This window comes from Vidua macroura, chromosome 1 (assembly GCF_024509145.1).
Source record: "Vidua macroura isolate BioBank_ID:100142 chromosome 1, ASM2450914v1, whole genome shotgun sequence".
Lineage (NCBI taxonomy): Eukaryota > Metazoa > Chordata > Aves > Passeriformes > Viduidae > Vidua > Vidua macroura.
The window spans coordinates 30760844-30784435 of NC_071571.1; positions in this window are offsets into that span (position 1 = coordinate 30760844).

Here is a 23592-nt window from a genome sequence, read left to right on the forward strand (position 1 = left end):
CACCTTGGCTTTCCTAGATATGGATCACCAACACTTGGATATTTACCTTAACAAGAGGGCAAAAGAACGATATAGACAATTATATCTCCCAAGTCTATACCAGGATTCAAAAAATATTGGCATCCTGCAGGATTTAATTATTACCTCTATATACATGCTATGTTTTTTATTCTAAAAGAAACTTATGTGGAATCTTTCCTTTTATCAAAAAATCTGCAATTCTTAATCTGTATATTAATCCTACACTCAGATGTCAGAATCCAGAATGGCAGTCTAGACTTGTCCAGTATTTCATGGTGCATTTTGGTAGCAAGAGCATAAGATTAGCAAAGTCCTGACTGAATATTTTTCTTTGGACTTCACAACCTATATTGTGTTTTGAGAACAGGTATTGCATACACTTAGGAAGATTGGATCCACCATTGCAGGTCAGAGTTTAGGTCTCATTTGTAGAAATCTTCAATACTTAATTGCGGTGAGTGGAGATAGACTGGCATCAAAGTCTGTCATCTTATGGTGTTTATGCTTTTTAGGTATCAAAGAGCAAGAGTAAGAGGTCCTGAGACAGGATCTTAACGCTTTCTAGTTTAATACTTAATTGGTTTCCTATTTTCTTACACATTTCCCACTTCACAGAAGCAGAACAATTGACTACATCTAAAGGAAAGCTCTGTTATAGTTAAAGCTGAATTGCCCCTTTTCATCTCTTATGTTTTAAATGGTACCTGACATCTCTTATCATTAAAAATCAAGGCACAGCATAAAAGTTCCTAAGCTACTATATTTATGTAGGAGTATGGAGAAAGCACAGATTTTCAAGTACCCACATGGGTGTAGGAAGGTGTTTCTGCAATGACAGTATCCTTATTATGTCAGATTGTTATAAACGCTGAAGTGTGCTAAGGTGCTATGATTTTACTGCTCAGAGTATATTTTACTAGGTCTTTAAAATCCAGTGGTGAAAAGAGAGAAATTGCATAATGACAGACATAATTAATATATTTAACGCTTGCAGCCAGATAGAGAGCCTGTCACATCAGAATAGAGCTCATGTGACAGAAATAAGATTTCCATAAACAGCTTGTTTTATGTAACATTTCCACTTCAGTCATAATAAGCTGTCAGAAAGATGGAGGGAAAGAGACCTTGTGAAAAGTGTGCCCTAGATGGAGATCACTTCATGCAACAGTTAATAAAACAGAGATATAAAACTAGGGTCCAACAGCAGGAGAGGAAGTGCCCTGGGTGCCTTCTTTCTAATCAGCAGGCTACGGAGAGGTGAAGAGCTGAGCAAGACCACAGCCAGAGTTAATGACTGCTCAGGAGGAGCACCCTTTCAAATAAATACAGGAAGGAAACATAAAGTTCTAATCACTACCTTTTTAAAATTAAAAGATCCAGTCTTTGTCCATGTAACTTGTGTTTATTTGTACTATGGTGCTGCATCATCATGATGTGCTAATCTAGGCAATTAACTTTACACATGGGACTATTCACACCTACATTTCAGCACATGCTTATATCTTTGCAGCATTAAGTTATTTAACTGCTTGCCATCTCAACTGGCTGGTTTTGAAATGTTTCCTGTATTTGTGATTCCAATAACAAAAATACTATGATGAAAGGAAAAAAAAAGGGGGGAAAAATCATTCAATATGCAGGCAAGTTTTCATTATAACTGTAGAAAGTCAAATACTAAAATCCCATCTCCAAAGTAAAATTAATTGGAGTCATGAGGGCTTTGGATCTTTTAATTTAAACTGTTGGATTCATGAACAAAATACATCAATCTTATTCTTCTTGACTTTGAAGGAAAAGTTTTTTCCTCTCTTTTTTTTTTTTTTTTTTTTTTTTTGTCATTGGAGACTTTAAAAATGGTTCATGACAAAAAAAATTCTAGTCATACAGCAGGATGAAGGGTAATTGGATGACATAGTACTGGCAATGAAGAAGTGGAAATCAGAGCAAAAAGATTCATTTATACTTAATCTCTTTTACATGTCTCTGATGACCAAGAGACCCTAACAAGGTTATAGCCTCTCCATTGGAAATTACCAGCTTTATGTAACACTCCTGAGCATGTATTCATAGCTGAGTACACTCTGTTCAAGTGGTTCAGTTTATTGATTTCCTAATTCCATGAGTCTCTAAAACAATACTGTAAAGATTTTTATTATGAATAAGAACTGGTCCTATAGCATTAAATCAGAACTCAGGCCATTGAATCCAATTCAGCCTAGGAAATTGAGAATAAAATTGAAACTGTACACCATCCTGTGGCTGCTTAGAGAATGAGAAACAAGCTGGTGCAGTCCAAGAGGGGAAATACCACTAAATAGTGGTGTTACTTATATGCAGGTATAAGGTAGCAGTTTTGGACAAATAAACATAGCTTTGAGTGATCTTGGAAGCTGGATTACTTTTTTACCTCATGGATTTATTTTCTAGTCAGTACCAAGCCTTATCAGTTGTGCCGTCTTGGAATATTTGACATAGACTGAATGACTTTTGCCATGATGTTCTATGGGAAATCGAAAAATTCAGCTTCAAGGGCAGCTTGCAAATCCTCTTCTCTTCACAAGTACCTTATGCTTTGAACTTACTTTGCAGATTCTATTTCTTTACACTTCTTTGTCACCTGGATCCCTTCAATTCAGTTTGACTGAAGCAAAACCAAGGAAAACCAGTACTCTGACAAGCATCTTTTAAGTGTTTGGTGTGACACTGCCTTGGGTTCTACAAAGACTTGCCAATTGATTTCATTCTAAAACCAGCTGTATCAATTGCATCCTATCTATAGAAATGTGTGCAAAACAGCCTTTAGAGCATTCTTTGTTTTTTTGGGTTTTTTTGGGTTTTTTTTTTTTTTTTGATTTTTTTTTTTTTTTGTGCAGAATCAACTCTTAGTAAATTTTACTCCTTAGTTTGTTCATACTCTAAATTAGTATGTGTTAGTGTTCTAAAATGGGAAGAAAACCCCATGTAAAACTTGTAGATAAGGGATTTTGTCTGTTCGAAGTTCAATACACGGGCAAACTTTCTGCTGAATGAGTAGTTCAGGCCCAGTAAAGCTAGGGTCTGTGTCACTGAAGTGACTGTTAAGCTTCTTAGGTCACAACTGTTTTTCTTTGATCAAGCATTAAGGCATTGCTTTGTAACACACACAAAAGAATCTTATTACATAATCTAAAAGTACTTGGTACATAGTTTCATTCTCACTCTTTGTATAGTTACAGAAAGTTATTCCACAGCTCTATAGTACATCTCATAGCTCCACTCCTGAAGTTATGGATCCATGGAGAGGTGTTAGAGAGGATCAGCATGATCAGCTGGAGAGGATCATCATATAGCAGCTCAGCAAAGAGAAAAACCATTGCCATGGACTGTCTTCTTGTACTGTACTCAATGATTATTAAATCTAGACAGTGAGCATTTTGTTCAGACCATTCTGAAACCTGCCTACAACCATGAAGAAATGGCATTTTTCAGTAATGCACTACCATACTAGGTGTGAGCATACAAAAGTTCCAGATACTGTTTCTAGCTATGTCATGAGTATCTCACTGACATCTTCTGAACACATCTCATTTTCATCTTGTCCTCTGCAACAAGCTGAGTGTTTTCAAGTGACATTCTTGTTGACACTGCTGGCAAGAGTCTCCTCCAATTTACTCTGCAGTTTGGGAATACTGATCCGAAATAGAAAAGAAACATAAATCTTTAATCCAAATAATTTATTCAATGCAACAACTAGGTAAAATCCTGACTTGATTACCTTCTTTTTATTTTATTGTCTCGGTTGGTTAGAGCATGGTGCTAATAACACCAAGGCTGCAGGTTAGATTCCTGTGTGGGCCATTCACTTAAGAGTTGGACTTGTGGGTCCCTTCCAACTCAGACTATTCTGCAATTTTGTGATTAACCTTGGATGTTCAAAACAAAGCAAAAGTGAGATAATATCATTATTGTCTTGCTATATAAACAGAATGTGTAAAACAGTCCCATCAGGACAGTAAATTAATATGTGCTTTGAATTCCATGACTTACATAACCTGTCTGACATTCTGCCAGCTTTCAGTCTCTGGCCTTCCTTTTTTGCGGTAAGTTTTGTATTCCAGAGAAGCCCATTAAATCAAGATTTATTTAAACTCTTCTGAGCTAAATGGAGTCAAAATATTTTCTGACAATGAAGACTGTAATAAAGCATTCTTAAACCTAAAAGGCTGTGAAATGATGTCTAACACCTCAGTATGCTGTAGATTTGCCACTGAATTTTAGAATCCTGCAGTACTTTCAAGTAGTAAGCTTAGAAGGTGTCTTAGGAATATCAGCCTTCGTACAGTACAGCAGTCAAATGAGTTCAGAATTTGTCTTATTAAATAACACTTTTCTGAATGAGGGTGAATCTAGCACATGTACGGCTAAATGTGCACTGGATATGCTTTGCTGAATCAGAGGCATTACAGCTTCCATCATGTAGATTCCCAAAGCTCACATTTGCCTAAATGGGAGCACAGCCTGAATGAGGGCTAGAACAGACCTGCACATGTTATGTGCCCTGACAGACGACACAACTCATGAATGAAAGGAATTTGTGCTGCTACAGTGACTAGAAATAATGCCAAATCAGAAAGTAGCACTCAAGAACCTCAGGACCAGTCCACTCAAGACCAGTATCTGCTCCCATTTTTGGCATCCAATACACCGTAGAAAAAGGTAGAGTCCAAGCTCCAGCTGTTGCCTGCTCATACTTTTTGGATGAGTCATGAAAGAGATAACAGCTGGCGGGAACCCTGTTAAGAATCCTAATCTGAAGCCTCAGAAGATAGTTTTTCTTTTGAATAAGGAGTGTGGTTATTTCTTTCCTTCACCAACTCCTTTAATTAGATCACAATTTATCTCCCACTGAGTAATTTTTTTCTAGTGATGAGATACATTGTGTTGAAAAAAGTCCTTGACTATGGGGCATCTGAGTTGTTACTTGAGAAGATTTGAAACAAGGTTTTCTTTTGTGGCATTGTTCTTTGAAAAACAATTGTTAAAATTTTTGTGTCCAAGGTAGATAGAGTAGAGAAAAAAAAAATCATTAGCAGTCTAAAATCAAAAACAAAGTATTTAGGGACTAAAGTTTAGTTATTCACATTCTTTCAAAGTTAGGCATAAGTAGGAATTAATGGTTAACAAAAAAGAATTTCCTTGAACTATACATGCCTCCATCATCCCCTTTTCTCTGCCAAACTGTAATAATAATTTTTATTAAAACCACACTTCATGTAGAAAGTGAAGAAAGAGTCCAAAATAGTAAGCTCAGAGGGCACAGAGTTGAAAGAGTGATTTGTCAACATGCCTGGAATTATGGTTTTTCTTGGACTATACCCAGCAAATTGTTAGTTACTGTAACACATGATGGAAGATCTGTAGTCTGACCCAATTCTTTGTCTAGTTAATAAAAAACTTACAACTGATTGAAATGTAAGTTGAATTGGGTATCAGTGTGTTATGGCTATTCGCTGGTCAACGTTTACAAGCAATTTTTACAGCTGAAAAAACACATGGTATATTGCTAGACTAAAGTCCTCTTGCCTTCATCCATAAAGCTCAGGTTATTTTTCACCAGTAATATCTGTAGGTTGCTGATAGTTTAGCAGCCGCACACCCAGTCTGGCTGGGGAAGTCCAGTCACATCAGTATAAGGGAATTAGGGGCTTGTGCAGAAATGACCAATGCTAACAGCAGGAAGAAGCCATAGTTACCCTGGCTTGCTCTTTCGCTTGGTAAAGTCACATTTGGGCTCTATAAGAATATATGCTACAAATATAATACTATAAATTAGAATTCTGGCCTTACAGCTCTGAAAAGCAAGCATATCTGAAGCAAACAGCCTTAGAGACATGTTTCTGGGCTGTTGGTTCCCCTTGGTGCATTTGGTTCCCTCATGTTTTGGTCAAATCACACACATACCTGACAATACCAGGTCTCATAGACAAAATCTCCTTTCACCTAAGTACTGACATACTTCATGCCAGGAGAGCTCTGCTTAGTCAGGTAAGTACTCTGCACATGGTGAGACAAGATACTGTGCTTTGGTTTGCATCTGACTCTTAATGATCTGTACTATCATACTGAGTACAGTATCAGCTAATCAGCTCTCAGATTCCTTCTAATTAAATGTTAAAAACAACAGCACATCAACAAAGCTGTGTTCCTTAGCTAAATTGTTCAATGATTAATTTAGTAGTGTTTTATCCTGGGTAAGCAAGAAAAGAATTTATCTCAGCAAAAAACTGCTGAGGAACATATTAATTGCAATTGTTTCAAGATAAAGTACTGAGGGCACAGGAAGGATTACCAATAATGATCTTAAAATTGCATCCATCTGGCAACAATTACTGTAGTTGAGCAATCAAAAAGATCTCATACCTTCCCTACCAGCAGAACAGTGAGTTCTAGCTAATAGTAAAGACTGATTTTGTAATAATTTCTAACGGTCGTATTACAGTAGTATTTTCACTTATGCTTGGCACTTTCTAGCTTGTAAAAGTGAGCAAAGAGCTGTTTTGGTTTCTGATTCAAAGCTCATTCTCCAATATGTGTTCCTAATACATTTTTTGGTATTGTCTATTATATATGATAATTACACTAATCTACTTTAAAAATTGCTGATTACTGCATAATAATTTTCAAGGGTTGGTTTATTTGTGTGTGGAGAAAATCAAAACACTTTAAAATAAGACAATGTTAACCTAAGAAATGAGTATTTACTAAACCTTCACCAATTGTCTCATATCTCTGCAGGAAGGAAGCAGGTTATTGTCATGGGATTGACATTTCCTTTCAGACCTGGACTGTGCTACTGAAAGAAGGTCCACCAGACCTTCAGAAGAGCTTAGGTCATCTCAGCCATCTCTAGAAGACCATTCCCATTTGATTTTTGTATTTCTTGTTCCATTGGGACTGAATGGACTGCCTCTTGTGAAAGCATGATTTCCCTCAGCTTTGTTCTGAACTTTCTCAGTTTAAATATTCATAGACATCACTGATCATGCTTTAGATTATTTTGACTGTTTTAACTACCATAAAAAAATAAGTGGAAACTATTTTTATCATCTACCAACTATTTGAAGATGTTTCGCTTTTAGTACATTCAATATGAGACTTTTCTCCCAAGCATATCAATATTTTTTTACATGTTTGAACTGTATATTTTTCTTAAAAATTGTCTCAATCTAAATGAAATTCCTCTTAATCTTTTCTGAAAACAAAATGTTAAATGTATGTACAACTAATAAAAATATCTAGAAGTTATTTTTGATATTAAAGTTAAAAAATAATGTAAATTTTATCACATCTGTAAGATGCCTACATAAAAATGGTGACAGTTCAGAAATAGATGCTTTTATGAAAAAAATATTTGAAGAAAGAAAGAGAGGCCCCTTCAATATAATAAACAGAACACATGTGTTTCCTCTTGCCATGCTACCTCATCTCCCTCCAATAGCACTCTAGAAATAACAGCATAGATTTCTGCTTGCTACATTATGCTTGGGAATTGGAATTAAAAGATAAAATATTGTTGAAATAAGCATGTTTTATTTGGTTCCTAGCTATTGTGGTCAAATGCAACTCAACATACATTAAAAAGATAAATTTCTGTCATTTACAGGCTTAAATAGGCTTCAAATTAATCATGGAGTGTATTATTCTATTTTAAATCTGGTGGAGCTGAACCAGTGAATTATTACCCAAAAATCTACCCTGCAGAAATATACATTAATAAAAACATCCTCACCCATATTTAACACCAGAGTAATTAAGGTTTCTAAATTTACCAATTCCTGCCACACCAGGTACAACTTCTTATTTGTCAGCTATTTCTCAGAGCTATAAGGCCTTGGGGAAAATTGTCACCCCTGGAAGATTTTCCTGTCATTCATAATTTATTTATAGTCCCACACACTGTAGATACAGATTACAAATCAAGATAGGGAATTTGGAGGATATAGGAAAAAAAATCATTTTTTTTACAGGCAACGTTCTTTTTATATTATACTTGTTTTATGATTGCTTCAAATTATTTAATGTTCCTTTCTGGTTACTGATTTAGAAGGAAAATTTTCACGGTGAAGAATATGATTGCCCTCAAAGCACTCAAATAATGTAAATATATAAACCACATGATGTTACTTGTTAACAAGGTAAACAAACACTTTACTGAAATCTTCCTTAGCATGCAAACACAGGTAAATTATTTCTATGTGGCCCAATCTATTTAATATTCATTTTTAAAAAAACGCAAATAACAAAACCCCAGAGCATCACAACTTGGAAAGAAACCCCCCAAACCAGAAATCATTCACCAGATTAAAATCTGCAAGGTTAGTGATATACCAAGCAAAATTCATAGTCATATTTAAAGTTATATAAGACAAAAGCCTCATCCAGATATACTTCCTATTCCCTTATATAAATCAGGAATATGCAGCTGAAACTAGTGGGCCATCAGCAGATGTAAAAATGAGAGGAAGTGTTTCTGTGACAAGGTAAGTAATTTCTACACCACATGTTCATGTATGACACCTGTTTCCAGAGCAGCATAAGGAGATTTAAGTATATATTAGAGTCAGAATATTTGCTTCCCATTAAGTTTTGAGTCTATTAAATAAGAATCTGCCATTCTCTGAAAATCACATTTCCCATTTGTAAGACAGAAAAAATCCTTGTGCTTTTCTTTTTGTCTGATTTGATTTAGAACATGCCCTTTCTCAGAGGTTGGTTCTTGTTGTGTATCAGCACTGTGCCTCACTCTAGTGCTGTGTGTTGTCAGGGAAGAAAGCAGTCAGTGTTGTCACTCCAGGTCTGAATCAGTAGGGTTTGGCTGTCATGCCAGCCTAAGGCACAGTATTGTGTGGTTCTGGACAGACATGGTGATGCTTCAGCCCAGAGCCTGTCAGCAGGAGAGTATCCTCATTAAAAGGAAGGTCCCCAACTCTTTAAGCTTTAAGGTTTCCTTGTGAGATGCTTCACAATACCCACCTGGGCTCTTGAGAACAGACCATGTCCCTGACTTTCCTCTCGTTTCAAGATGATAAAGGTCTTCAGCTAACTGGAGAAACAATAAATTAGGTTTTCCTTATTTGGAAATAAATTAGTGCCTTTTGGTTTAAATTTCTTTGCTCTCCATTTACAAAAGTGTGTGAAAACAAACTAATTACAGATTATATTTTATTAATCTTTGCTGCTGGGCAGAGAAAATGTTGCATAGTCCTGAGAATTTGTAACATGTCCATAGGCATACAGTTTTCTTAATTTAAATAAACAAAACAATTAGTACATTTAAAAAAGCACTGGTTATTTCTTGTTTTTCAGTTTCCAAAACAAATGACTATTATTCATTGTACTTTAACTCCAGAACAACATTTTTCAAATTAAACTAATTCAAAGAGATCACAGGAAAATGCCTCCAGATGAAGAAAATATAGCATGATCTATGACACAAGCTATTTTAATAGATGTCACTGGCTTCAACCCTTTGTGTTGCCATACAAGCATAAATCACAATTTGAAATTATTTGAACAGTAATGCAAAAAGAAACAAGAGGAGAACAAACAATGTCTATAAATAGGGTCAAATAATTTTAAGAGAACCATTCCTTTGAGAAAATATAAACAGCATAGGAAGTACTTTATTTTGGCAACTTTTAAAATTAAAATAATTTACATATTTGCTTTATTTTCTACTAGTCATTTTGTTTTCCAATTTTTTGTTGATCAATGTGAAATTACTCTCTATATAAGGATAACTATTAACTTGATGTTGCTGTGACAAAAGAAAATATTTTAACTTGACTTTGTTCCAACAGGACAGAAATCAATTTAGAAGCATTTCTTCCCAGAAAAAAACCATCTTTCAAAAAAGAAGGGGTTTCTTACACCCTCTACAAGTTATCATACTGGTTTTATTCCACAGCTAGAGAGATTAAGGTTTTGGCCAACTAGTTTGTCTATTCTTCATACAATTTCAAAACTAGTTTTCCACATAAAAAGAAATTGCCTTACTTAAAATCCCAAGTCAGGTACAAGACATTTCCTGCTCCACTGGTCAATCTGCAAAAGAGAAAATAGTCAGAACATGACATCTTGTTCCCTACTCATTCTCTCTCATCTTCCATTTCTATCTCCATATCTGGTAAAAGTTTTTCAACAGATTACTGTGGTATTTTAGAAATACCAATGTTGTGATATTGTCTACTGCTCTTTCATTTATGTTCTTTAAAGTCACATTTGTTTAAAAAAATACTTTCATTTATTGGTTTCTTCCTGTGTGTGTCTGCAGGAACTAGTGTCAGCTCTCAAAGATTTGATCCTGCTGTCCCTTGAGTAATTCAAAAATGTCTGCCAAGATCTGGTACACTGGAATAGCTGCTGAGGTAAACCCTAATGGAAGATTTTAAAAATTCAATGACAGCAACATTGTGGAGTATATTAATTTTCTACTGTGTGGGAATCCATCCCACCTCTTTCATTGGGCATCTTACCTGGCAGTGTAGATGAAGGTAAATATTTGCTTACTGTTTCACCACCGCAAGATATTGTATCAGTAATACAGAGCTAAAACAGATTTGGAAGAACAATCTGGATTTTTATCTGCCTGTGTATCAGCAGCAAAATTGCCAGCTAAACCCTAATTGTGGATTTTTTATGACAGGTAATAATAGGAGATGCAGAGAAGAGTGCAGCTTGTATTTCATCTACCATGCTGAGCTCAAAGAGCTAGCAGCTTATAAAAAAATGTTTTGATTTGTAAGCAAAGCACATTATATTTGGGTGTCCCCAATAAAGAATATACAAGGGACTGTACTGTAGAGTGAAGCTGACCCTGGGAAAGTCAATAGGAATTTTCCCAATGACTTTAGTGAAACCAGGATTTCATTCAATATCTATTTTCTCATCATTCCGCAGTTTTTCAGGCTTATTAAAAAAAAACCACAGAAACAAACAAACAACAACAGCAATAAAAAAACCCAAAATAAAACAAAAACCACAGTACCAAACAATATTTGTAAATAACGCAAGAAAGATTTCTATGCAGAAATCTATCTCTGTCAAACACTCTCACTTGCAGTGTAGACATCCTGCTCCCACCAACTTTGGCAGGAGCAGGGCATACTCACAATGGGAAGAATTTAACCCCTGAACTTGGTGGTTTAGTGGTTTGGCACACAACCTCCAGATCCTTTGGATCTTGTGGTCTTCCATCTGAGTATGTATTGACTATAATTTAACATTACATTGTCAGCTAATTTCACTCTTGATTGATTTCTGAGCAAATCACAACCTCAAATCAAAATGACACCAATTCCTTTCAATGCGCAACTCCAACTAGAAGTTTTGTGTGACTAGAGATGGTCCCTAAATCAGCTTTGCCATAATGTGACATAGGATGCTGTGTTTTCATTAGTACAATGTAACTTTCCATATAGCCAGTTCTCTGCAGTAACTGGCTCAGTACATCTCTCATTTAAAGTTGTTCCACAGCCAATGACTGAACTTGGAAACACACAGCAGGGTTTTTAAGATGAATCTCAGACACATTCCCTAGACTATGAATCCTTCTCAGGTTAGCAGTTTTAAATATAGTCTGGTTGGGAATGACTTTTGCCCTCACTTCATTGTAGTTGTCAATTATTTAGACAGGCATCTCATTCCTAAGTCTGGTGTCTCTTCTAAAGTCTCATGCCTGGTAGCAGAGAATAGGTCTTTGAGTTCATTCTTTTCTGTTTTGCACCTGCGAAGTTCATGCTTGTAGAAAGTAAGAAGTGATTCTAAAATGTCCCAAAATTGGAATAGAGTCATCTCATCTCAAGAATATGTGTCACGGACAAAAAAAGCTAACAGGCAGTGGAGCTGTGGACCAAGTTCTGCTTTCTGAGCCATAGTACTGATATTCTTATTTTGTGTTTATTCTTTTCATTGGCACAGTAAAGGCAGATTCAATCCTCTAAATCTTAAGCTAGGTTTTCCCTCCCTATAATAAATTATTTAGACCAATGCTGTTAATTTTTATTCCATCTTTGTCTAAATATTTTCATTCTATGGAAAAGTGCTTATGAAGAAAAACTTCAGTTAAGTATGTAAAGAATTGGAATCACATGCATTTATCAACATGCCATTTCCTTTTAAAAAATATTTTATATAATTCTGCAAAATACAGGAGAAATTTTATTTATTTTGAGGACAAAGTTTTAGGTGGAGAATAACTTGAGCTAAAGCTTCATGGAAAATTAATAAAGTTCCTAATGACATAGTTTCAGTATCAACTACTTAAAGTATGTATTCTTATGGAATTCAGTTTTTAAATTCTTGGTTTTAATAAGCCTTTGTAAGGAAGAATCTTTAATAAAGAAGTTTGCCTCTCATAATTTTTGTGAAACCAATTACTCTAAAGTTAGCTACTCTGAAGCTGATTTTCTAAGGAGTTTCCTCTTAGGTTTTTCCCCACTAACCTGTAGAACAGAACAACAAACATGTCTGTCAGCGGCACATACTGATCTGAACCCATACCAAAAGACTGAGCACCATTGCTCCTCCTGATCCTTTGGAGCCCAGGAGTAAGAAACAGAAGGCTGATCCAATTCCCCAGGCAGCACTCACTGCAGTCTGTTCTGCCCTAACTGCACCAACTTAGTCGATCCTCAAGGCTTGAGTGAATGTTTGATTGTGGTCCTAAAGAGCTAACACTGTTAATTATTGCAGCTGCTAATAATTTTTGATCTCTCAGCTTCTTGGAAAAATGGGTCCGGCATCTACTTTTGTGCTGCAACTCATTTTGGCTAATGGAATGTGCTTTGTGTCTGCAGAGCATTAGTGGATACCTGCTCATAGATTGGCATAGAGCAATCTGATAGCGTAACTGATACAACATTTGTATAACTATGCATCTACTCACCCTAATGACACTGGCTATACCAGTTTTTCCTGTCAGTAACAGGCTTCAATCTCCACCAACAGCTTTGCATTGAACTTCATAACCTTCAGATCAATTGCAGATTGAGCATAGCTGTAGGTTGTTTTAATACTAGAGGGGAAAAAAGGGGAACAAAGGCCACCTCACCGCTGGTGCCAGCCAGGCTAATCAGGGCTGTCTGGCAGTCAGGCCAGCTCTTGATCTCTGCAGAGTACGTTGTGTCTCCAGTTCCATTAACACTCAACTCCTGCTTGTGTTCAGGTCCTCATGGACTACAGGACCACTGCTGAAGAGCAGTCGCCTACATGAGGCTTTGTTTAAGACCAAATGAGCTGAGACTCATGTTCTGGCAGTCTGTACCCTGTGGTTCAACTTTATTCTTGAGAAGAACATTGGTCTCGTAAGAGATGCCATGCCCTTTTTACAAGCATGAATTGGTTTCCAAAAGCATGGCTTCACAGAACTTGATGCTCTGCAATTATATTGCTAAATGACGTGTTTGGATGGGGATCCTAAGTACTGACCTCTGGGGGAGGAAGTCAGGGACTGCCCTGGTCCAGACACAGCCAGTTCCAGCCACCTAAATGGACCCATGGCAAAAGACAACTCAGTCCAACAGTGGAGTTGATGTTGCCTCTGAACTAATCAGAGAAGTTTGCAGTGACGCAGTGAAATCATATTTCAGAAATTACAGAAAGGCCAGAGGAGCGGGAGGTGCTTTGTGCGGGAGCAGGAACACGCCCAAGGCAACTGAAGCCCATGGACAAGCCTGGACCAGAGCAGATGTGCCCATGGCAGCCCTTGGTATTTAAATGTTTATAATTTTTGTTTCCCAGTATGTGAAAGGTAATTATATATTGTAAATTAAGTTAAATTCCCCGAGCCAAGTCTGCTTTGTTTATGATTTTAACTGCTGAGTGTTTTTTTCTTTAATCACAATCTTTCTTTTGTTGTTCCTGTTTTCTCCCCAGTTTTGCTGGAAGGTGGGGGGGGAGTGAGTGAGTGAGTGAGTGAGTGAGTGAGTGAGTGAGTGAGTGGCTCTGTGTGCTTGGCTGCTACTCAAGGCCAACCCACCATGTAATGCTCTTTTTTTCCTAAGGATTATTTTTTTTTCCAGGCAATTTTTTGCATTTCTTGTATATTTCAACTCCTTTCAAAGTGCAAGAAAGTAGATTTGACAGTAATTCATGATGGAACCAGGGAAAGAGTAGATAGTTTGTTAGTTCTACATAGTACCAGATGTATGGGTGAACTTAATGACAGGCATCATGCAAGGTATGAATATGTATTTGGGTTCCTTAAACTCTGAGAGAAAATGTAACCACTTAAAGATACATCTATATGGATGAGACTTACTGACAGAAAGATAAGCATTATTTCCCTAATAACAATTTTCAAATGTTTCTTCTGTTTTCAGTTACATTTATATAATTTTCATTTAAATTCAAAGTTGCCTAGGGGGGTTGTTTTCTTCTAAGTGTACAGATATTAATTTTTGGAAGAAGTTGACATACAAGCATGCAAGAAAACAACTGCCAACATCAGAGTAAGATATTAATGTTTCAATCCATGCCAGAATTTGGCCAGCCCTTTCTCTTCTCTATACAGCAATAACAGTTGAATTCCTCCAATGACAAGCTGTGAGATCTTGCTCATTTTTTTATTTCAACATTGCACATGCCCAGGATTTTGCAGTATAGTAGTCTTTTACCTTTTGTGCACAGAAAAAAATCAGTATAAAAAAATACTGCAGCAAGTCTGCTCAATGATCCAGGACAACTTTGTCTACTTCTCTCTTTTTTCCTTTCCACATATAATTAGAAAAGTTTTTTCCTTTCTCTCTGATGTGCCCTCCGCCTCTGTTTATCCTTGCCTTTTAGTTATTTCACTCTGTAATTGCACTTTGTTTATTCTGAGGATCATCTTCTCATAGCATCTTTATTATTTAAGGAGAGGTGCTCTGAAAATAATAATGGCAACTTTGTGAAAGTCATGAGCTGCACAATTTGTTTAAGAATACTCAATTTTAAATGTTTTTAAGTTTGTTTTTTAAGACTGAGCTCTGGAATAGTAATCTTCCATCAGTGGTTGTCCAGCTGGGGACATTGCTGTGCAGTTACATTGAAATACAAAGAAATATTTTTTTAAAAAAAGGTCCTACATTTCAGAGAACATTCTGTATCACCAAGATCCCATACAGTTGAACTGGGAAGTTAGAAATCTAAAGAAAGAGGGAAGAAGCGTCTACTATAAAAATATCTTCTGAAAAGAGTGGTAAAGTTACAAAGAACATGACAAAAAGAAAAAGGTTTGGAGACAGTAAGGGCTTTGCCTTACCTTTGTAAAAAGGGAGAAGTATTGGAAGAGTTTAATTGTTTTCGTGGTTTTGGTTTTTTTTGTTTGTTTTTTAAATTTCTGTTAATAAGTAGCTATTCCTTTCCATAATTAAATCTGTCTCATGGGCTTCAGGCACCTGATGATGATGATAGTGGTAATGAAAATGATGTTTGCTATGTGTCTAATGAAACATCCTACACTGGGATTTTGCAATGTTATTTCTAGAAAGCCTTAAATAAATCCAGGCAAATTAGAAGCTATCAGGTTAAAAAAAGTTTTAAGCACACTGAGTACTCCAGTAGTTTTTCTTAGTGTCTTCAGGCAAGGGGTTCACCTCAAAGCATCCAACATGTGCACAGGAAGAGGTTGTGGGATATTCGTTGCTGATTCAGATAGGGTGCAACGCTCTCAGTCTTGATCTGGCCAAATAATAGAATGATTGCTTGATACTGTGCTGAAATACAAACATTTCATTCTCTGCTCTTCAGTAAAGCTCACCCTCTGTTATTCTCTGGATATTTGCTTGGCCTTGCAAATCATTTGACTATGTGCTCAATTTTGGTGAAATTGCTAAACAACAAGCTCCCATTGCCTGCTTTTTTGCCTAGGTTAGTGAACCATCAATGGTGCAGTTCATTTTTCCACTAGGTGACAGAACTGAAAGAACAGAAAGAAACTGTATTTGTTCATGATCAATTTTTAATTTAAATACATGTCCACTTAACTAATCACTTTTATTTGTGTTCTTGGACAGTAGGTTTCTAGTTTGGTAGAGTTAATGGAGTATTTTCTACAAAATGCACATTAAAAATTAATGAAATCAGCATGAACAAACAAAATAAATAATTTTATTTGCCTGGCCACATAATTTTGTAGACTTTCTTCTGTTTACTTAAATGCAAGAAGGAAAACATTCACAGTATTAATCCAATGTGGTTATTTGGGTAAATGGTTTCTCCACATTAAAATGTTGATGAAGTCTTAGTGCCAGCCTTCCAGTTCTTCATGCATTCCAATGCACAAGCAATAGATCTTTGACAATGATTTCAGAAAATAAAATAGTTATCAAAAAAAATTAATCAAGTGGAATTCTAAATACAATACATCAACTCAAGAGAAGTTATTTATATCTACTGAACACAGACAAATATTTTGCTTTTATAACTTAAGTAAATGCTTTGAGTCAAGGACTCAGTAGAAACAACTGATGGTGCTAAACAATGCCAAAATGGGAAAGAAGTCCTTCAGGCCTGACTTTATGGGAGTGTCAACACACAGTAGGATGTGTTTTGGATGCTTTTAGAGTGAAAATCATAAACATTGATAGCTGCTTACAGTACCTGCTGTTATAGCTAAGAGCACTCAGATGGCTAATAGGATATGTGATTTTTCAGGACCTCTTCTTTTGTAGGCTCACTATGGTTCTGCTGGCCTTGGTGGGAGGACTGTTTGATCAATGGTGAGTGTTTTGGTAATCCAGCTGGAGAAGACATAAAAATTTTTAGACAGAATCTTACAGTACTCCCAAGAAAAGTTGCCTCTGCAAAAAAGAAGTTAGCCTGAATAAGGGAGAGAGGTTTTTCTCTGCATTACTCAGGAGATCAAAGATCTGTCTAGATAGCCAGACTGGACTGTAAATTACATTGGGAAGTCTTCTTGACTGAAGAAGTGTATCTAAATAGTACTGGAGAAAATCCAGAGGGATCAATAATTGTAGGCTGGCCTGAGAAACAATCAGTTCTCTCTGACGGCTCGCAGCAAGCTAACAAAATGTTTTTTGTAAGCCTTTGCTTGTTCTGAAGCAGGTAACTCTCTTCAATGCTGCAGAAATAGACATATTTGTTATAACTTTCCTACTATCTCCTCCTTCCTTTGTGGCTCATCAGCTTATTTTTCATTTTCTGAGTGACTATGTAAAGCAGCGGTGAAGCTTAAGCAAAACACGATGAGAATCAGCTGTGAGATCTGCCACAAATCTCAGCAAGGTCATAATAAATTATGATCAAAACTTACAGGCAACTATTACGGACCCAAGTAACACTGCAAATTAATCACTGACTCTTCAGAAGAAATAGCTCTAATTGTCACAGCAGCTCTTAAACATTAGGTTTAGATTTCTGCTAAAATCCAATCCTTAAGAAAATATCTGAAATTTCTTTCTTCATATCCTGAAAAACCAATGCAGCTGGACAATTTTAACCATCACAACAGAATTTCAAAAGGATAGATTTTGAACGATTAAGCCAACATATTTTGGGTCTCATGAAGAGAGAATAAAATGTGTCCTGGGTAGGCAGATTCTGCACATGATGTGTACAAGGCCATGCTGACCCTTTTATGCAATGCACCAGCATCAGTTTTTAAAGTTCCTGTCTTGAGAAGTCCTAATCAAGTTCAAAAAGTGGGGAAAAAAATATTTGTTAATCAAACAATCTCCCAAAGATAAGGAAGAATATATAAAATAAGAAAAAATCCTAAAGAATTCTCTCCATCAAAGAAGAATAAAAAAAAAATTCTTTAGCCTAGAGCAATCAACATCCCTCTTCATTTTTATTTCATTTTGTACCACAAAAGAATTGATAGAACCCTGGGAGAAGGATACTGGGTGTACTGTACGAGCTGTGCTATACTTTCTTAAACTACAAAATAATTGTTAAAATGAAAAACTTGCAGCATTACTTCAATCACCAAGGTCATCCTTCAGCTCAGTAAATCTGTCAACAAAGCTAGAAATGATGGAATTTTACATTTTAGGGGAGAAAAATAAAATAGAGGGCTTCTAATTTTAAGCAGGTGGGAGAAAAGAAGGAGGTTGTAGTCTCTAGCAGAATTCCAGGTAGCATCATTTATAGAGGAATGCAAAAGTCTGGACAGGAGAGTAAGTATTTGAACAAAATAATATCTAATAAAATCATATCTAAAAGCATCAATCCTGAAAAATAGCAGAGCTCACTTCAAAAAGCATTTCTGGTATCATCCCTCCAAAGGTCACAATGCAAAACCATGGCGTATTTTTATTCAATCTTGTATATGAAATAGCTTCATCTGAGACAATACAGAACTCCAGATGGAGTTGTAGAATATAGCTTGACTCTTGACAGGTGTTCCTCCTATATATGTGCACATACATATGTTTGTGCATAGTAAGTATTTTCTATGTAGCACGCATAAAAATATTGACAAAGAATTATATCTAACAGTAAAATGAAGTGGGGGAAAACATCAAGTTCAAAGTTAATATGACTGCATTATTGTCTATGAAGTCACACCATTTTGTGATATTTACCGGAATTTAATTACAGCAGAAATTAATATAACACAAGGTCTAACTCACTGAGAGCTTAAGAACTAAGTGTGCAGTTATGTTAAACCTGCATGTATCTAATTAAAACAGATTCGTGGAGAAAGAGATGAAGATGCAACCAATATCCCATTAATGTCTATAGCTAACAATGGAATGCTAAATGTTTTGAACCCATGCTTAGCTGCCATAAGTATCAATTTACATCACATAGAGAGTTGTGTTTTTCTTTATCATGATTCCCAACAACATTTTAAGCTATTTGTTTCCAATTTAAGTGTATAAGCTTACTTCTGCTCTGGTCATTATTAGGGAATATCATAGAACTGAAGTAAAATGTACAGCTAAGAGTAGATATGGCTGGATTTGTGGATGAAGGAAGAGCAGTGTCTGGGGACTTCCAGGCTGCAGAGTAATTTTGGGGGTATTGGTAGTCTGTGAACATGAGACAGGAGTGCTCCCTTGGCAACAAAGAAGGTCAGCAATATCTGAGAGTGTATAAACAGCAGCAGAATCAGTGGATGGAGGGAAGTAAATATTCCTCTTTACTTAGCATTCCTTAGACCACAAATCATTAGATGCAGATACTGCATTAAGTGTTGGGATCCTCACAACAAGAAAGATTCTGATAAATTGGAATGAGGTCAGTGGAGGGCCACCAAGATATTTGCAGGCTGAAGGATTTCACCTTGTGAGGAAAGGCCGACAGAACTGGCCTTGTCCATATTGGAGAAAAGTTAGTTCCTGTAAGCCCCCAGGTTGGACCTGGGGGGAAATTATTGAGAAGTCAGGCTCTTAACAGCTGTATGTACAGCTGTGGAAGAATGGTGGGAATCTGGGAGGCAAAGTGCACAAGATGAGAAGCTTCAGAAAGCTCTTCAGACAGGATAAGCCACAGACAAAAAAAAAAGACTGATCATGAAAACAGTTGAGCAGTGGAACAGAGTGCCTAGAAAATTTGTTCTGTCTATACCCCCGGAAGTTTTCAGTATCAGACTGGACAGAGACCTGAAACAACATGGTCTGATCTCTGAGCTGGTCCAGCTCTGAGCAGGAGTTTGGTTAAGAGGCTTCCTGAAGTCTCTTCCTGACTTGTATTGCCCTGTGATTTTAGGATAGCTTTCAATATGCATTCATGAGAATATGAGTAAGGAAATATTTCCTACTGCAGATTCTTGCTTATCAATACTAATCTGTCCTGTTGTGTGGTTTATTTTTAGGATTTTTTCTCCTGAGGAAAGTTCTGCCATTCAGAAAGCAAACCTTAGTAATAAAACTGACAAACTCAAGTATGGGCTTCTCAAACTGCATTAGGAATGATTAATTCATTAGTTTAAACAGACTCAAGTTAGTATTTTATAGAATTATACAAATATTCATCACAAAAGAGTTGAATCTGAGATAATTCAGCACATAGATCACCTAGTGTGATTCTGCCCTATTCCTAGATGAGTACATTAATCTTAGTAAGGCATGAATATTTACAGTCACAAAGCATAAACTTTCTTTTTAAAAATATTTTGTGATTCTCTCTTAGAAGTCACTGTTCTGGTAAATTTTTCTGAAACTGGATTCATTTATCATAACATTTGCAAAGAAGTGACACAAATGTAAACATTGAAAAATGAAACAGTTGAAAAATTTCTTAAAGTCCCTCAGATTATTCACATTTAAGAAGCCGGATTTTCTGTTTTCAGAAGTTTTAGCTGGTGTTCAATGATTGCTAACTTTTGCACATGGCAGGAAGATCAAGCTCATTTCTGGCTCAGAAGGTCATGAGACAGGCAAGGCAGGAACTATACAGACAAATATTTTAGCAGTCTGGTTTTACTGGCCTTATTACCTTTTTTATAAATTATATATATTAATTTAATATATTATACATAATGTATATCACTAGAAGAAAAAGAAAAGAAAAATCTGATGATGAATGGCTTAGTCTTTTAAATATATCAGCTGTTAAAGAAATCTCTGGATAAGATTAAATTATATAAAAAAACCCTTATCTGTATCAGCTATTCTTTCCAGTTTACTAATATGGCCTTCCTTCTCATTCTAATAATCCCAATGATTTTAAGTCATTAAGGGTATAAGTTTATGTAATTTTCCTATAATAATTTCATCTTAAAGTTATTGAATATCTAGAAACTGTTACCATGGGGAAATAAAAGTATTATTAATTTCAAAGTAGAATAATTCAAGTACAACTTGAAAACATGAATGGTTACTCTAGAGAATTTTACATGGAGCAGAGTAATCCATTGCAATGAATATTTCAAATTGGAAATTTAAGGCTACTGTTGTAAAAGATTCATATAACATTTATAAAGCTTCAGTTAGCCTAAACTGTAAGTGTCTCTCTTTCCTAAATGCAGTGTATAGCCATGAAAAATTCAGGATTTGAGAGTCTTCCTCTTTCCAAGTAACCTGTTTGCCATTACACTCAAACTACAAAAGACAATCTAAAAATACAGGACACATGAAAACAGATGTTCCAGCTATAAAACATAAAAAAGAGGTGTGGAGAGGAAAAAAAGAGTGAGATAAAAGATGGTAAAAATGGCATTTAAAGTTTATCAAGTGTATTAAAAGCTAGGGAACGATCAGAGGAACAAACTGGTTAGGAACATGTCAGCATGGTTACTGCCAGTGTTTTCATATGCTGATTCTATCAATTCCTCTGCAGATGAATATAGTGTAGTGGGATATCTGGAAGTTAATTACTGACCACAAATGGAAGGCAATTGAGTTTTTCATTTTTCAAAGTAACTAAATGAAGCCAAAACATTTGGATGTAAAATCAGATCTATCAAAGTGAGGAAATTCAACCCACTGACTTTGCAGGAATTCAATATGAAAGTCAGGCATTAAAGACAGAAAAGGTAAAGGGCTTGAAGTGCTGTGGCTGCCAAGCAGAATTCATTCCATGGTTGTCTCCAGTAATTTACAGTACACTGAGCCAGATCCTCTCCTCAACCTACATTCAGTAGGTGCAGAAGACATTTACTGTCACTGAAAGTGAACTTTATATACTGCAGGTATTTTAGTTTGCTGCTTAAAACATAACCTAGGACTGCCTCAGGACTGCTCTAATTTAGAACAATTTCTTAAGACTCAAACATAGTGAATTAGAACTTCTTTCTGCTTCTCATTTTGATCAGGTATAAATAGAATAATAGACAGTTGTGCCCAGCCAAAGGAAAGAAAACAAACAACTTCTTTGGGCTAATCTTCATACCAACAGGGCCAGCTCAAATTGGCTGTTTTCTCTGAAACTGGTCAGATAATCTGACCCAAGGAATAGAAAAACACCGAATCAAAATAGCTGAAGTAGAAACATGGCCGGAATATAACCTAGGAATTTTGTTTTGTTTTCTGAAACCATGACCTGGGATGAACCATCCAGTAGGATGGTCCAATATTTGTAAGAATAAACAAAAAAAGCCATGATATTCTTGGTCCCAGTAAATTCCATTTTCCTCTTGGACTGTTATTGAAAGATTTTACATCTGCTGTACGTAAGCAGCTGCCAGTTTAGTCAGCATTTGGGAATTCCCCAGATGGCATAAGAAAGGACAAAGCTTCCGTACAACATACTGCAATAGTTTTGTGCAGAAGAACATTCCTAGGAGAGCTAGAACAACACTTAAATTTATTTGGGAACTTGTTCATCACAGTACTAAAATCACTGAAAACATTCAACCAACAAGTGGGTGAAAACCACAGCTGTATAGCTCCTTTGCTCAGCCCACAGCATGGCCCAGGAAGTGATAATGGAATCCATATGAACAGCAGTTCCAAAGAGCCTGATTGTTTTGACTTCTTCTAAGGAAAGCAGTGAATCATTTTAAGACAAATGTTGAGTCCTAATTTCTTGTCCACTCTTAAGGCAGAATGAAAAGCCACTCCACAGTCTTTACTAGGGAAACAAAATCCTGAAAAAAACAAGAACGAGTGTCATCATAATATCTTGGATTTTGGACAGAAATCTTTAGACCAACTTCTCTGAATTCCCAGTAAATGTGTGCTTCCTATGCACAGTAAATATGAAATGTTATTCAATTAACATCTGCTGTCCTATGTCATCAGAATGAATAGCTAGAGAGAGGAGCAAGTGGAAAGTCTGCTAGTGGAAAAGCAGAATTTTAGGTAGAATAATTAATACATTTTGTATTAAATACCTTATACATCATCTTATATTACATATTTTAAACCTAAAATAGAATCAGACATGTAGACTGCATGAAAATTCATTTCCTCACTTCACATTGCTCATTGTCTAACTACGATATCCTCTCATTGGTTATTTTTGACTTATGGGAAACATTTTTTTCAAACTACTATTGAAAATATTTGATTACTCAGTGCTTTGCACTATTGAAGGAAAGTAGCCCTTAGCTTTGCCCAAATTTCACTCTTCTTTAGACCAAAAATGTATCCTTGAAATAAATGTATCTCTCTTATAATTAATCAAAACAGCTATCCCATCCAGCTCCCGATTTTTGGAAGGTTTCTGGAAAATTATGGAACTTCTGCATAAAATTATACTCTAGAAGTAATGCCCTCTTACTGTCACGTTTTTCAATATGGTTGGCACTGTCGTTAAACAACTGCCAAAAACTTCTGCTGTTCAGTTTACAATGCCATGGAGACGTGCATTTTTCCTCTGGTCAACTAATAGCTTCATCGTGAGAGATCTGCCTGGATCTGTACACCAAAGTGCACAGTTCCTTTAAATGCTTTCACCTGAGACTAGCAGGATGTTGGAGGCAGCCAACTTGCAGATAGATGAGAGCCTCTAGAGAGGCCCTTCTGCTAAGCAAGGATTTGTGAGTAACCCAGACCTTCAGCATTGTGCATAAAGAGCAATTCTATACTGTTGTTTTCTTCAAAAATGTACATATTGAGGTGGTAGATAGTTGAATATTTGGCTGTCCTATCTAGGATGTTGTTAGTCTTCATGTTCAATGAGAAGAAGGTTTTTCTTCTG